At 40.6% G+C, this 13,589-nt stretch overlaps 1 protein-coding gene and 1 non-coding gene across 2 annotated transcripts in view; both read right to left on the bottom strand.

Annotated features, from left to right (window-relative positions):
• The window catches only part of SYNJ2BP (synaptojanin 2 binding protein), a 50,883-nt gene that overhangs the window by 13,259 nt on the left and 24,035 nt on the right, over nt 1–13,589 (bottom strand).
• LOC126004635 (U6 spliceosomal RNA) lies at nt 12,048–12,153 on the bottom strand. Its single transcript, XR_007493903.1, has one exon. It is a non-coding gene; the product is annotated as a U6 spliceosomal RNA (small nuclear RNA).

Raw genomic sequence — 13,589 nt, forward strand, 5'->3', positions numbered from 1 at the left:
AAATAAAGACGTCAAAAAAATAGATCATTTATTCTCCTCTTGCTGCTTTCGTGGTATGTGGAAGACTTCTACTTTATCTTGGATGGTAAAATCAGACCTGTTTCTAGAGATCTTGGTGGCTGTGCAGATCAGGGAATGGAGTTTATGGAGTCTTTCTTTGTGGTTCTAGCAGTTATGCTTCTTCAATGTCCTTTTTTGTTTTTTATGTATTCTAGGTGTTTCAGAATAGTGCTACCATTCTGTGTTTTTCTTTTGTCTTCTGACTTACTTCGTTTAACATAACATGATCTAGGTCCATCCACGTTGCTGCAAAGTCTGTGATTGTATCATTTCTAACTGCCATGTAATATTCCATTGTATATATGTACCACATCTTAATGATCCTTTCATCTGTTGTTGGACATCGAGGTTGGTTCCAAGATTTGGCTATTATACTGAGTGCTGCAATAAATTGTGGGGTGCATATGTATTTTGGAATGAATGTCCTTCCATCTTGGGGATATATGCCTAGGAGAGCAATTGCTGGGTCAAATGGCAGCTCAATTCTGAGTTCTTTGAGCACTCTCCAGACTTTTCTCGATAGATGTTGGACCAAGGGGCATTCCCACCAGCAATGAATGAGAGTTCCTTTCATACCACATCCTCTCCAACAAAGGTTGTTCCCATTATTTTTGATGTGAGCCAACCTCACTGGTGTGAGGTGGTATCTCATTGTTGTCTTGATTTGGATCTCCCTGATGATGAGTGAAGGTGAGCATGTTTTCATGTGTTTGTTGGCCATCCTTCTCTCTTCCTCAGAGAAATGTCTATTCATTTCGTCTCCCCATTTTTTATGGCTTCGTTTGGTTTTGAAGGACTCAGGTTTCTGAGCGCTTTGTATGTTCTAGATATCAGCCCTTTATCTGATATATCAAGTGAAAAGATTTTTTCCCATTCTGTTAGCTGTCTTCTTGCATTAAGTAGGGTTTCTTTTGCCATGCAGAAGCTTTTTAGTTTGATATAGTCCCATTTGTTTATAGTTGATGCTAACGTTTTTGCCATTGGTGCTCCATTCTCAAAGACCCTTTTAATATAAAGGTCTTCGAGTGTTCTGCCTATTTTATTCTCGATAAACTTTATAGATTCAGGTCTGATTTCCAGATCTTTGATCCATTTTGAGTTGACTTTTGTATAAGGAGTGAGATATGGGTCGATTTTCACTTTCGTGCATATGAGTTTCCAGTTGTACCAACACCATTTGTTGAATAGGCTTTCTTTGTTCCATTTCATATTCTTGCCTCTTTATCAAATATTAGTTGGCTATATATCTGGGGGTTTATGTCTGGGAATTCTGTTCTAATCCACTGGTCTGAGGTCCTGTCTCTGTTCCAGTACCATGCTGTTTTTATTACTATGGCTTTATAGTATAGTTTCAAGTTAGGTAAGGAGATACCTCCCAACTTCTCATTTTTCAGAATGTGTTTAGCTATCCTGGGTCTTCTATGGTTCCAAATGAATTTTATAATTGATTGTTCTATTTCTTTAAAGAATTGTGTCTGGATTTGGATAGGGATTGCATTAAATCTATATAGCAATTTGGGTAAAATAGTCATTTTGACTATGTTAATTCTACCTATCCATGAGGATGGGATTTTCTTCCATTTCTTTAGATCATCTTCAATTTCTTTCTGAAGTGTTTTGAAGTTTCCCTGGTATAGATCTTTCACTTCTCTTGTAAGGTTGATTCCTAGGTATTTGATATTTTTTGATACTATCTTAAATGGAATTGTATTTTTAATCTCTCTCTCCTCAACTTCATTGTTTGTATATAAAAACGCTACTGTCTTTTGTGTATTGACTTTGTATCCAGCCACTTTACTGTATTGGTTGATTGTTTCTAGTAGTTTTTCTGTGGATTCTTTAGGGTTTTTGATGTATATCATCATATCATCAGCAAATAGAGCTAGCTTGTGCTCCTCTTTCCCTACTTGAATTCCTTTGATTCCCTTCTCTTGTCGGATTGCTATTGCTAGGACTTCTAAGGTTATATTGAATAAGAGCGAGAGAGTGGACAGCCTTGCCTAGTTCCTGACCTTAGTGGGAATGCTTCTAGTTTCTCGCCATTAAGTATAATGTTGGCTGTAGGCTTTTCATAAATAGCTGTAACTATCTTAAGGAAGGTGCCTTCTAACCCTATTTTGCTGAGTGTCTTTAACATGAACGGATGTTGGATTTTGTCAAACACCTTCTCTGCATCGATTGATATGATCATGTGGTTTTTGTCCTTCATGTTGTTGATGTGGTGTATAATGTTGATTGATTTGCGTATGTTGAACCAACCTTGCATTCCTGGGATGAATCCCACTTGATCATGATGTATGATCTTTTTAATGAGGTGTTGGATTCGGTTTGCTAAGATTTTGTTAAGTATCTTTGCATCAATGTTCATTAATGAGATTGGTCTATAGTTTTTCTTTTTTGGTGGTGTCTTTGCCTTCTTTAGGAATGAGTGTGATATTAGCCTCATAAAAGGAGTTGGGGAGGATTCCTGTTTTTTCTATGGTTTTGAAAAGCCTATGGAACAGTGGTAATAAGTCTTCTTGAAATGTTTGATAGAATTCACCTGTAAATCCGTCTGGGCCTGGGCATTTGTTCTTAGGGAGTCTTTTAATTACGTCTTCAATTTCCTCTGAAGTGATTGGACTGTTTAGAGTTTCTAGGTCTTCCTTTTCCAGTCTTGGAAGAGGGTGTTTGTCCAAGAATCTGTCGATTTCTGGTGGGTTCTCTAGCCTAGTTGAATATAGTTGTTCATAATATGATCTCATGATATGTTGTATTTCTTGGGGTTCTGTTGTAATCTCTCCCCTTTCATTCGTGATCCTAGTGATTTGGGTGTTTTCCCTCTTTTTTTTGGTAAGTTTTGCCAATGGTTTGTCTATCTTATTTATTTTTTCGAAAAACCAACTCCTGGTCTCATTGATTTTTTGTATTGTTTTCTTAGTCTCTATGTTGTTTATTTCTGCTCTGGTTTTTATGATTTCTTGCCTTCTGGTTGTGGTTGGATTTCTCTGTTGCTGTTGTTCCAATTCTTTGAGGTGATCTTTTAAACTGTTGGTTTTGTTATTTTCCTGTTTCTTAACATAGGCCTGTAATGCTATGAGTTTCCCCCTAAGTACTGCTTTTGCTGTATCCCATAAATTCTGACATGTTGTCTCTTCATTGTCATTCGTCTCAAGGAATCTTTTTATTTCCTCCTTGAGTTGTTCTTTGATCCAGCTGTTGTTAAGCAGTATGTTGTTCAATCTCCAGGTATTAGTTTTCCTCCATTGCTTCTTCTTGACATCAATTATAAGCTCTGTTGCATAGTGATCTGAAAGGGTACTTCTAATGATCCTTACCTTTGTGGTCTTAAATAGGTTGGCTTTGTATCCTAAGACATGATCTATTCTGGAGAAGGTTCCATGTGGGTTTGAGAAGAATGTGTATTCTACTTTCTGGGGATGGAGGGCTCTATATAAGTCTATTAGCCCTAATTCTTCTAATTTTTCATTTAGAGCTCTTATTTCTTTACTATTTTTCTGTTTGGAGGATCTGTCCAGTGGTGATAGTGGAGTATTGAGGTCCCCTACTATTATCACAATTCCCTTCATGTGTTTCTCCAGGTTTGTCAGTAGTTGCCTCACATATTTTGGTGACTTTACATTAGGTGCATAGATATTGACCAGGGTTAGCACTTCTTGATCTAATGTTCCCCTGATCAGTAAGTAGTGCCCCTCTTTGTCTCTGATCACTTTCTTGAGGTTGAATACAATTTGGTCTGATATAAAATGGCTGTCCCTGCTTTTTTTTGTTTTCCATTGGCCTGAATAATTACTTTCCATCCTTTAATTCTAAGCCTGTGCTTATCCTGTAACTGTAGGTGTGTTTCTTGCAGACAGCAGAAGTCCGGTTTATTTTTCCTAACCCAGTTCTCTACTATGTGTCTTTTAATTGGAGAGTTTAGTCCATTAACATTTAGGGAAATTATTGATAGAGAGGACTGTTGTGCAGTTGTATTGTGTGGCGTGGTTGTTGTTACAATCGGGGGTTTGGATTGTGTAATTCGTCTCTGAGTAAGTCGCTTAGGATTGGCTTAGTTTGCACAAATAGTTCAAGTTCGTTCATATTTGTGAATGTTTTTAGTCTGCCCTCCCATATGAATGATAGTTTTGCTGGGTATTGGACCCTGGGTTGGAAATTTCTTTCTCTCAGTCGTTTAAATACGTCATTCCACTGTCTTCTTGCTTGAATTATTTCAAATGGGAGATCTGGTTTGATTCTTATGTCCTTTCCTTTGTACTTGAGGTTTTTTTTCTCCCTTATTGCTTTCAGGAGTTCCTCTTTCTCTTTGTTTTTCGCCATTTGGATTATTATGTGTCTTGGTGTGGGTTTATTAGGGTCTATTTTATTAGGGACTCTCTTGACTTCTTGGATTTGTCCTAAATTGTCTTTCCAGAGGGTGGGAAAGTTCTCTGTTATTATCTCCCTGACTACTTGTTCTTCCCCCTTCCCTATTTCTTCCCCTTCTGGTATACCCACAATTCTTAGATTGTTTCTTTTGTCCTTATTCATTAGATATTGGATTTTTCCTTCCAGTGCTTTGCCTTTTTTTTCTTTGTTGGTTTCTTGATCATTTTTATATTGCAGTTTTCCTTTGAGTTCATCGATGTGCTTCTCCAACTCTGTGGTTCTACTCGTAAGGCTTGTTATTTTGTCTTTTAAATCCTTCACTTCTTTTTGTATGGAATCTCTCATGTTCTTTAACATTTCTTCTTTAATTTGGCTTAGTCGTTCGTCCATGAATTTCTTATACTCGGTTGCTAGGGTTTCTTTCATTCTGTTTAGTAATTCTTGCATTTCCTTCCTCATGGCCGCTTTTAGGTCTTCTTCCCATGAATCTGTGCGCTTTGGTGGACTTGGAAACTTGATAGGGCTTGTCATGTTGTCTCCAGTTATAAGGGATCTCCTTGATTTACGCATAATACTTTGTATTTAATGGTATGTTTTGGAGTACTATGGCTTCTAATTTCGGTCTGCTTTGGTCTCCTTCCTGAAGGTTTTTCTAGAGGAGCCTGTTGGGTGAGTTTGTTGAACCTAGCCCTTTCTCCTCCCCTTTGATCCCTAGAGTTCAACCTTCCTGCAGTGGGTTTTGTCCCCTTTCTGCTCCTTATTTCTGTCAGCGGTGCAATTCCACTCCTGGCCACAATGGTTACTGGCGCTGTTGAGCCTAGCACTCAATCCACCCTCCTTTCTCTGGGATTCAATGGAGCTCCGCCCCCTCCAATCCTCCCTTGAAGGAGTTCCCTCAGTTCGATTCTGCAGGCTCTATCTACGCCCTTGGGAAGTCCCTGATCCGCTCCAGGGTCCAGGGGGGTGGACTGTTCTAAGTCACCTGCGAGTCTAGATGGTTGGCCCTATCTCCCCGTCTATTCGGGTCGCTCAACTTGTCTTTCTAGGCGCCACCAGCGGGGGGAGGTCCGGCACCAAGCCGAGCAAAAAGTCAGAAACTCACTCACGCCTCCCCAGCCGGCCCTCAGGAGTCTCTGAGGGGAATGGCAGGCCCAAACGCCAAGCAAAAGGAGAGAAACTCACTCACGCCCTCCCCAGCCGGCACTCAGGAGTCTCTGAGGGGAATGGCAGGCCAAACGCCAAGCAAAAGGAGAGAAACCCACTCCACGCCTCCCCAGCCGGCACTCAGGAGTCTCTGAGGGGTAGTGGCAGGCCCATACGCCAAGCAAAAGGAGGAGAAACTCACTCACTGCCTCCCCAGCTGGCACTCAGGAGTCTCTGAGGGGAGTGGCAGGCCCAAACGCCAAGCAAAAGGAGAGAAAACCACTCACAGCCTCCCCAGCCGGCCCTCAGGAGTCTCTGAGGGGAATGGCAGGCCCAAACGCAAAGCAAAAGGAGAGAACCTCACTCACGCCTCCCCAGCCGGCACATCAGGAGTCTCTGAGGGGAGTGGCAGGCCCAAACGCCAAGCAAAAGGAGAGAGAAACCCACTCACAGCTCGCCCCAGCCGGCCCTCAGGAGTCTCTGAGGGGAATGGCGGCTCGGCCCAAAACGCAAAGCAAAAGGAGAGAACCTCACTCACAGCCTCCCCAGCCGGCACTCCGGAGTTCTCTGAGGGGAGTGGCAGGCCCAAACGCCAAGCAAAAGGAGAGAAACCCACTCACGCCTCCCAGCCGGCACACAGAGTCTCTGATGGGAAATGGCAGGCCCAAACGCCACGCAAAAGGAATGAGACCTCACTCACTCCTCCCCAGCCAGCACTCAGGAATCTCTGATGGGAGTGGCAGGCCCAAACGCCAAGCAAAAGGTGAGAAACCCACTCACGCCTCCCCAGCCGGCACTCAGGAGTCTCTGAGGGAATGGCAGGCCCAAACGCCAAGCAAAAGGAGAGAACCTCACTCACGCCTCCCCAGGCCAGCACTCAGGAATCTCTGAGGGGAGTGGCAGGCCCAAACGCCAAGCAAAAGGAAGAGAAACTCACTCACGCCTCCCCAGCCGCACTCAGGTGTCTCTGAGTATTTGCCATTTTAAATGATTGCCAATCCATGAGCAGGGTGTTTCCATTTCCGTATGTCCTCTCATTTCTTGGATACTGGGCTTTATAGTTTTCCTTTATATAGGTCCTTCACGTCTTTGGTCAAGTTGACTCCAAGATATTTGAGTTGTGTGGCACTAATGTGAATGGGATTGCCCTTCTTGACTTCCTTCTCTTCCCTATCATTATTGGTGTATAAAAAAATGCCATTGATTTCTGTGTGTTACTTTTGTAGCCTGCCACCTTGCTGTATAAGTCTATTGTTTCTAGAAGCTTTTTGGTAGAGTCTTTAGGGTTTTCTAAGTAAAGTATCATGTCACCTGCAAACAGTGAGAGCTTGACTTCTTCCTTTCCTATCTGGATTCCCTTGATATCTTTTTATTGCCTGATTGGCTAGTAGCAAGAACTTCCAGTACTATGTTGAAGAGGAGTGGTGAGAGCGACAGTCTATGTACCAGAATTTAGAGGAAAGCCTTTTAGTTTTTGCTCCATTGAGGATAATATTTGCCATTGGCTTGTGGTAATATGCTTCAATTAGATTGAGAAAGGTTCCTTCCATTCCCATCTTACTGAGAGTTTTGATCAAGAATGGTGTTGGACATATCAAATGCTTTCTTCTGCGTCTATGGATAATGATCATGTGAGTTTTAGTTTTCTTGTTGTTGATGTCGTGTATGATGTTGATCGATTTACAGATGTTAAACCATCCTTGCATTCCTGGGATGAAACCCTACTTGGTCGATAGGGTATGATCTTCTTGAATCATCAAGATTGGATCCTATTTGCCAGGATTTTGTTGAAGATCTTTGGCATCAGCATTCATCAGGGATATTGGGTCTGTAATTTTCTTTTTAGCATCATCCTCTATTTGGTTTGTGGTATCAAGTTGATGTTGGCTTCATATAAAGCTGTTTGGGAGTGTTCCCGTTTTTTTTCAATTTCATGGAAGAGGCCTGGCTAGGATTGTAGTAGCTCCTCTTGAAAGATTGAAAAAATTCATTAGGAAATCCATCTGGGCCTGGGATTATTCTTTTTTGGCAGATGTTTGATGACAGTTTCAATTTCCTCAGTAGTGATGGGGCTGTTTAGATATGCTACATCCTCCTTACTTAAATGTGGAAGGTTATAAGTGTCCAAGAATTTTACATTTTCTTCTAGGTTCTCATGTTTTAGTAGCATAAAGTTTCTCAAAGTAGTCTCTGATTACCCTTGGATCTCTGCAATATCTGTCGTGATCTCCCCCTTGTTCATTTCTATTACGGGTTATCAGATTCTCTCTCTCTCTTTCTTTGTGAGTTTTGCCAATGGTCTATCAATCTTGTTTATTTTTTCAAAGAACCAACTTTTGCTTTCATTGATCTTTTGGATTGTTTTTTGGTTTTCCACTTCATTGTACACTCCCCACTTCAGACTTATCTCAAACTCTTAAAAAAAAAAAAAAAACCTCACAACTTCTATTTCTTTCACTTTTCTTATTCCTATAATGAAATTTCCTCTATTCACTAAGTCTTTAACCCTTATTTTTAAATCCTATGGAGTGATCCCATGCTACTCATCTCAACTTAATCTCTCATTACTCACTTTCATAAACCCTTTCCTCTAGTATAAGTCACATAACTCACTAAGCGTGAAACAAAACATTGGAGGGCTGGAGAGATAATACTGCTTGTCTTCTATATGACGGACCCTGGCTCAAGCCCTAGAATTACATATGGTCCCACAGCACTGCCAAAAGTGATCCACTGAGCACAGAGCCAGGATAAGCCTGAGTAACCACCAGATATGCCATGCCTCTCCCCAAAGAAAATATAATATTATGCTATCACATTTATATATTTTGTAACAGTATTAAATATATTCCCCACTAAAAATATTAACTAAGCTCATCCACATATTTCTCATTGTAAAAAAACTATAAAAATATACATTGTGGGCCGAAGAGATAGCATGAGGCAAGGCGTTTGCCTTCATGCAGAAGGTCATTGGTTCAAATCATGGCATCCCATGTGTTCCCCCCGAGCCTGTCAGGAGTGATTTTCTGAGCATGGAGGCAGGAGTAACCCCTGAGTGCAGCTAGGTGTGATTGCAAAAAAACCAAAACAAACAAAAAAGAAATATACGCTGTAAAGATATAATATATTGTAATATACATATATATATTGCACATATTGTATAATATACATCATAATAATTGTAATAAAAAATATATAATTTTGTTTACCAAGCAGAAAAAAAAAGTTAATGGTATGCTCATATTAAAAAGGCCAAAGACTGAGCTCAATATAAAATCAAATTTCAATGTAGTATGAATTCAAATTGGGAGGACTAAGAGCACATTATATAAGTGTCCAAGTGTCAAAATAATGTTTGCCATAATAGACGAGTAAAAGCTGTCAGGGCCATCAATTGTATAGCGAGTAGGGTTCTTGCCTTGCATGTAGCTGACCCCAGGTGGTAGGTCTCAACATCTTATATGGTCCCCCTGAGCACCCCAGGAGTAACCCTGAGGATCACTGTGTAGGACCCCTCATTCCAAAACAAACAAAACAAACAAACAAATAAAACAGTAATAGCTGCCAGGAATCATTGTACATTCATTATGATGCTGGGGTTGTCTAAACATTTTTACAAGAACTAAGCCATTTGTTCTTCCAAAATGTATTGTATCCTTAGGTGATAAAACCAGAGAGGCTGAGTTAGGGTCATAGTTCAAAAGGTTTTGAGAAGCATGCTTTCTATGCTAGCTCCCTGGTTTGATTCCTGGCACTGTGTGGTTCAACCAGGCACTGGCGAGGAATGGCTCCAAACACTGAGCCAGAAGTATCCATTAAGCACCAAAACTGCAGAGACAGAGCCCAATTAACTGAAACACATGCATTGTACGCAGGAGACCTGCGCTTGGTTCCTGGTACCAAAAGGTACCCTAAGCACAAGGAGTAACCCTCAAGTACAAAGCAAGGAACAGACCCTTAGCACTGCCTAGCATGACCCCAAACAATAACAAATGAAAAAATTATCTCAAACAAAAAAGGGGGAAAGACGGTGCAGGAGCAATGGCACAGCGGGTAGGTAGGCGTTTGCCTTACACACAGCTGACCCAGGACAGATCTGAGTTCAATCCCCCCAGCGTTCATATGGTCCCCGGAGCCAGGAGCAATTTCTGAGCACAGAGCCAGGAGCCAGAGTACCCCTGAGCGTCAGTGGGTATGCCAAAAAAAAAGGGGGGGGGGAGGGGGAGAAAAGAGTATGGTCATAGGCATAAAGAATGAAAGTTACAAAGCCAAAACTGAAACTGAGAATCTGGCCCCAAACTTCACTATGAAACATCAAACTACTGAAAGTTACCTTGTAAGCAAGATTCTATTTCAGCAACACATCACTACTAATTAATGTTATAATTAGAATTTTTTTTTATTTTTGCAGTTTATTCTGTGATGTTTTACGTTTATAAAATTCTTAGTTATGCAACAATATAGCTATATTTTTTATTCATGTACTATATTGAGATAGTATTCAATCAAGTTAAAAGACCTTTTTATATAATTATACTACTAAGTATAATTTACTTGTTTTTGGCCTCCTAAAGAGTGCCCTGAAAATGTCACTTCCAGGGCTAGTCAGTCAAGCAAGTCAGATGATTCAATACCTAGCTTGGGTGACCAGAGCTGTAGCTCGTGGGTGTTTGTGCAATACCATGGATTAAAACTAGATCACTGGGGCCAGAGAGATAGCATGGAGGTTGAGGCGTTTGCCTTGCATGCAGGAGGACAGGTCCCCCGAGCCTGCCAGGGGCAATTTCTGAGTGTAGAGCCAGGAGTAGCCCCTGAGCGCAGCTGGGTGTGACCCAAAAACCAAAAAAAAAAAAAAAAAAAAATCAAACAAAACACAAAAAACCAACTAGATCACTGGTACATGTAAGGCAAGAGCCCTGACCACTAAGCTATCTCCCAAGCCCCTTGCTTTACTCATTTCAGTCTCCATTCTATGCTCTTAAAATCTCAAAGTGAAACTGTTGAATCGCTTTCCATTCAACTCTCAGTAATTCAGAGAGCCTGGATTTCAATCTGTCTTTATAATCCTAACACCTGAACAGCAGTTTAAAAAAAATTTACTGAACATAGTAAATGTCACATGATTTCCTGAGGGCTGGTTGCAAAGTGTGCCTTGCAAACCCTTAACTAAACAAAGACAGATGTATTCTCCAAGTGTCCTAAACATAAAGTCCTAGATCTATCTGCCCATGTCTTTGGTGTCACCTTGGTTCTCGCCTGAGCCTTCTCAGGTAACAAGAAAGAAGTTAGTAATATCAAGCATAAGCATATGCCTTTCAACCTGCCAGTTAAGCCAAAAGAGATTCTAAATGATGACATCAATTAGTGTTTTTAGAAATAAGAAAAGGGGGCCCGGAGAGATAGCTTGGAGTAAGGCGTTTGCCTTTCATGCAGACAGTGGTTCGAATCCTGGCATCCCATATGGTTCCCCCTGTGCCTGCCAGGGGTGATTTCTGAGCATAGAAGCCAGGAGTAACCCGAGTGCTGCCGGGTGGTGACCCAAAAAGTTAAAAAAAAAAAATAGGAATAAGAAAAGGGGGGCCAGAGAGATGGCACAGCAGTAAGGACTGCGGTTTGAATCCCGGCATCCCATATGCTTCCCTGTGCCTGCTAGGAGCGATTTCCAAGTACAGAGCCAGGACTAACTAACCCCTTAGCACCGCCAGGTGTGACCCCAAAACAAAAACAAAAAACAAAAACAAAAAATAGAAAAGGAAAATAAAATAGCTTTTCAGAAAGGTAGAAGCGATTTTATTTTTAAATTTTCCCCTTCCTTTTTCCTCTGTTGATGTTGCAACGAGACCTGTCACAACTGAATGGTGGTGCTTGCACACATTCTAGTCGTAGTGCTTTCTGGGAAAGCTTCCTACCTATGGCACTGACACTTTTTTTTTTTTCTTTCAGTGCAGTGTGAAGATCAGAGAGTGTCAAACCCTTTATTTGTGGTTATCCCACACCCTTGGTTATGGAAATCACACATGGTGTTGGAAGTTGTAACAGAGAGTAAAGCTGCCAGGTACAAAGAGCAGAGCTGTCTTAATTAGGCACCAAAGGTCAAATGCATTGCATTATCCTTGCATGGCAGGTGTTTTTCAACCACAGTTTCCTAAACAGTGGTCCACAAACTCATAATGGGGCCATGTAACTTTAATGTTATTGGGAAAAATGAATTATGTATTATTAGTAAATGTATGCTTTCTAAACCTATATAATTGAAGTTGCTTAAAAATTGCTTGGGCAAAGGGACTGCAAGTGAAAAAAATGTAAGAAATCCTGGTCTAAGCCACTGAGTTATTATCAGGGTCCCCAGGAATTTATTTATTTTTTTGGTTTTTGGGTCACATCCGGCAGCGCTCAGGGAACCACCGACCTTCTGCATGCAAGGCAAACTCCTTACCACCATGCTATCTCTCTGGCCCCAGGACTTTTTTTTTTTAAATATGGAACGCTTCACGAATTTGCGTGCATCCTTGCGCAGGGGCTATGCTAATCTTCTCTGTATCATTCCAATTTTAGTATATGTGCTGCCAAAGCGAGCACACCAGGAATTTATTTTTAAGAAGCCATTTAACATCAGTTACCTAGTTCCTCCATAAAATAAATTTTGATTGTCTCCCGACAATGTCTTCTCTCCTTCAATGCAGAATTTAATTTCCAGTATTCATTTATTCTTCAGTGCTTTTATAGATTATGGATCTTACTCCCGAGCACTATAGATTTATTCCTAAATATATCTGGAATAAACTCTCTTGATCACTATCTTTGCTAATAAAGACTGGATGGTCTTCAAATGTGGTCCAAGGAGCAGCAACATTAGTTGATATCAGTGTTCTATTGTGTTAACAGAAAATGATTAAAGACACAAATTAGTAGGCCACATTTTAGCAATCTCAAGGTGATTCTGAGGTTTGAATGAGCTAAAATTTAAGGTACGTGAAATGGTATTCTAACTGATCTTCACAGCCAGTCTACTTATAATACACATCCAATGCATCCACAAAGACCATCATGATTTTTTACTAATGGTTTTCATTGATTTATCACTGGCTTGTAATACTCTAGAATTTTCAGTTTAGTTTCATATAACTTTTAAAGACCCACTTCACCAAGTGTCATCTATTAAATGAAGTAAATATCCATTCATTGCCATGTTTTCCCCTTCCCCTCCAGCTAATGCTTATTTTCCATTACGTGGAAAGGTTATTTTTGCTGTTTTTGCTAGTTTGTTCTCAGTCATCCACATTGCATATATGAGTAAAACCACAGTGTGATTATAATTACTTTACTTCTTTGCTCACTCCAATCTGCATGATTTCCTTAAGTTCCATCTACTTTGTCTCAAAAGGCAAAATTTCATCTTTTTCAATGTACACATATCACAGCTTCTCATCCAGTCATTGTTGATGGGCAATTTAGGTTGGTACAATGTTTTGGCTATTATGAAAATGCAGCTAAGAGCATAAATCTAAACCAATTATCCGTTCAAATGTAGCTTTTATTTCCTTCAAATATAACTTGATATGGTATTGTTGGGTCATATAGTAATTGCGTTTTTAACTTCTTAAGGAATCTCCATACCATTTTCCATAGAGGCTGGACCAATTTACACCCTTCACAGTGTGTATGCATTCCTTTTTCTCCACATCCTTGTCAATTTGTGGTTTTGACTTGCCTAATAAGTGATGTTGAGTGATTCTTTTTTGTTTTTTTGTTCTGGGGCCTTACCCAGCAGCGCTCAGGGGTTTCTCTTGGCTCTACGCTCAGAAATCGCTCTGGCAGGCTCGGGGGACCATATGGGATGCCGGGATTTGAACCACTGTCCTTCTGCAAGCAAGGCAAATGCCCTACCTCCATGCTATCTCTCCCGCCCCCGATTTTGAGTGATTTTTCATCTGTTGGCCGACTATATTCCTTCATCAACTTAGACCTCTTGCATGTTACAAAAAACCCAGCTGGATGCTTGCCTACTTTATTAC

This window comes from Suncus etruscus, chromosome 3, assembly GCF_024139225.1.
Source record: "Suncus etruscus isolate mSunEtr1 chromosome 3, mSunEtr1.pri.cur, whole genome shotgun sequence".
Taxonomy (NCBI): Eukaryota; Metazoa; Chordata; class Mammalia; order Eulipotyphla; family Soricidae; genus Suncus; species Suncus etruscus.